Source organism: Lytechinus variegatus, chromosome 11 (genome assembly GCF_018143015.1).
Source record: "Lytechinus variegatus isolate NC3 chromosome 11, Lvar_3.0, whole genome shotgun sequence".
Taxonomy (NCBI): domain Eukaryota; kingdom Metazoa; phylum Echinodermata; class Echinoidea; order Temnopleuroida; family Toxopneustidae; genus Lytechinus; species Lytechinus variegatus.
Genome location: NC_054750.1, coordinates 22,056,196 through 22,059,726, shown reverse-complemented (window position 1 = coordinate 22,059,726; position 3,531 = coordinate 22,056,196).

The window sequence follows — 3,531 nt, the reverse complement described above, 5'->3', positions numbered from 1 at the left end:
ATAGTCCAGGATAGAAGAGGCATAACCTTGTTTTTTTATATATACAATATTTTTTTACGGTTTCTTGTCAATTCGAGGGTGCTGATTACGAATCTGAATGATGCCACTCGTGTAACCTTGAGCATTTTCCGCAAATTGGCAAAATCCAATATGGCCGCCAAAATATGCAAATTACCCATGAAAATCATAAAATTGTCCGCACATTGGCTGTGAAATGCATGAAATTGTATGGCAGGAGTAAAATAATCTCTGAAAGAATAATTTCGAACAAAATATTTATTTTCCTGATATTCAAAATGGCCGCCATAGGTCATTGTATACTTTATTATGTACAATACGAATGGGGAAAACTAATTTTCACAAAAACGAGCACTAAACTGCAAAAAAATCGCGATGTATGAACGAAGTAATATATGCAAATCATCATAACTAACGAGATATATCATTTATAATGTCATATATGGGAACATTGCTGTATTTTTATATCTAAAATAGCCGCCATTGGCCCAAACAGAATTGCGTACAATGGAAATGGGGGCCAAAAATGCACAAGAGTGATCACTAAAATGCTTATTATGAATATTAAACAGGTGGAATACTGACTATAAACATAAATATTAATGAAATATATTATTAATATGCCATGTATGTGGTGAATGTTGTATTTTGATATTCAAAATGGCTGCCAAAGGCCCTAAACGTATTATGCACAATGAGAAATGGGAGAAAAGAAATCACAAGAGTGAGCGCTAAAATGCATATATACGTGATAAATTAATTGGATACTGTCTAAAAACGTATTTTCTAACAAATTATATCATTCAGGTTTCAAGTTTGTGTTAAATAATGTATTTCGACTTTCAAAATGGCCGCCATCGACATTAACAGTATTATGTACAATGCAAAGTGGGAAACCTATATTCACAGGAGTGAGCACCATAAATGCACGTAATACTGATCTATGAGCATGGTGAGTAAAATATTGTCTGAAAGCATAATTTCTATTAAGATATATCATTTATTCTGCCAGTTAAGTGATAAATACGGTTATTTTAAAATCAAAATGGCCGCTACAGTCCCTTACGGTATTATCCACAATATGAATGGGAACAAATCATTTCAACAGAATTTGGCTTTGCTTGGTCAAATGGTGATGTATGAGTGGAATATTGCCTGAAAACATGATTTATAACAAAATATATCATATTCTATGCAATTTAGGTGATAAATACTGTATTTCAAAATTCAAAGTGGCTGCCATATGCCCTTTTTAACATTATTTGTCTCCACCCAAATTGTATACATGTATTATACGATAAGTGCCTATGGTGGCCATTTTCAATTTTAAAAATGCAGCATTTATCACCTTAATTACACAACATTATGGTTTTAGACAATAATTCACCCTTACATCACAATTCACAATTACATGCAATATTTAGAGTCAAGAAAAGCCAAATTCTGTCAAAACTATATGCCCCATGCATAGTACAATGTACACAATACTTTTAGGACCTATGGCAGCCATTTTGGATTTCAAAGTACAGCATTTATTAGCTCCACCATGTCCACAACCAATATGTGATGTATTTAGTTAGAAATAATTTTTAAGACAATATCTTTACTCGTACATCACAATTATATGCATTTTATGATTCTCACTCTTGTGAAAATTAGTTTCCATGTTCGCATGTTACATAATTTAGTGGCTTGTAGAGGTTGTTTTGAATGTCAAAATACAGTATAACCTATATGGAAGAAATGCGATGATTAAAAAAATGTTTTCAAATAACGTTTTACTCATACAGCAGGATTATATGGATGTCAAAATCAAGTAAATCCAAATTCTTACAAGATTATATGTCCCAATTCCAGCCCAATTCACATTGTAGATAATATTAATAGGGCCTATAGGGGCCATTTTGAATTTCATAATACAGTATTTACCTCATGCATGACAAAATAAATGATATGTCTTGCTATAAAACATGTTGTCAGACGATAATTTTTACTATTAGATCACAATTACATGGCATTTTATGTTTCTTACTCGTGTGAAAATTAGTTTCTCCATTCGCATTGTACATGATGAATATAGGGGCTATGGCGGCCATTTTTAATTTCAAAATACAGCATTTATCACATAAATAGCATATACAATTGTGTTTTTTTCAGTATTCCACTTGTTTATCTTAATAATATGCATTTTAATGCTCATTCTTGTCATTTCTTTGGCCCCGGCCATTGCCATTGTACATAATACTCTTTGGGCCAGTGGCGGCTATTTTAGATATAAAAATACAGCAATGTTTTCATATTTATCATAATAAATCATATATCTCATTAGTAATGATGATTTGCATATATTACTTCGTTCATACATCGCATTTTTGCAGTTTAGTGCTAATTTTTGTGAAAATCAGTTTTCCCTATTCGTATTGTACATGATAGTGTATACAATGGCCTATGGCGGCCATTTTGAATATCAGGAAAATAAATATTTTGTCAAAAAATATTTTTTAAGATTGTATTTAACTCCTGACATGCAATTTCATGCATTTCACAGCCAATATGTGGACAATTTTCTGGTTTTCATGGGTAATTTGCATATTTTGGCGGCCATATTGGATTTTGCCAATTTGCGGAAAATGCTCAAGGTTACGCGAGTGGCATCATCCAGATTCGTAATCAGCACCCTCGAATTGACAAGAAACCATAAAAAAATATTGTATATATAAAAAAACAAGGTTTGGTCAATTTTCTATGGGGCCTATCCTGGACTATTCACGTCATACTTAATAATAATAATGTGATAACGTATATGCACTTCCAAAGGACTTGGATATTATTACCCTGGTTTGGCCCCGCAGCCTTTTACAGCGCGGTGGCATTTCAAGGAATAAATTCCTGCCATTCACCTCACCTGGGTTGAGTGCAGCACATTTTCGATGAATTTCTTGCTGAAGTAAATTACGCCATGGCTGGGATTCGAGCCCACGAAATTCCGTTTCGAAGTCAAAAGACGAATCCACTGGGCCACAACGCTCCACTTAATATGATCAAGTTATTTAAAAACAATTTTTTTTTCACGTCAAGGAAGCGCTCAAACAACTGGGAAAGATATGAGATAAGACAATCCAGGAAAATTGAAATGATATCATATAACCCACACTCATCTTGAACATGTTGAAAAGGCATATTATCTTTATAGTTCGTGATTAATCTTAATTGATTTATTTATTGATATATTGATAAATCTGTTGTACATATATTTTTATATTCTAAATGTTTTGAGTGTCTTTCATTGCTGCACGCAGCATGTAAATATAGTCATATCTAACATGTTTGTTACTTTGTTTGTGCAACGATAATATTCATTATTGCCTAAATTATTTAATCTACGACCATAAACATGCTAAAAACAATTATCCACAATTCTTGTGTGAAAACGAACTTGTGTTATTAACATCAGTAAACCACCGAGACGATTAGTCAAAGTCTCAATTTACTATAAATTGATTAACACGGAAT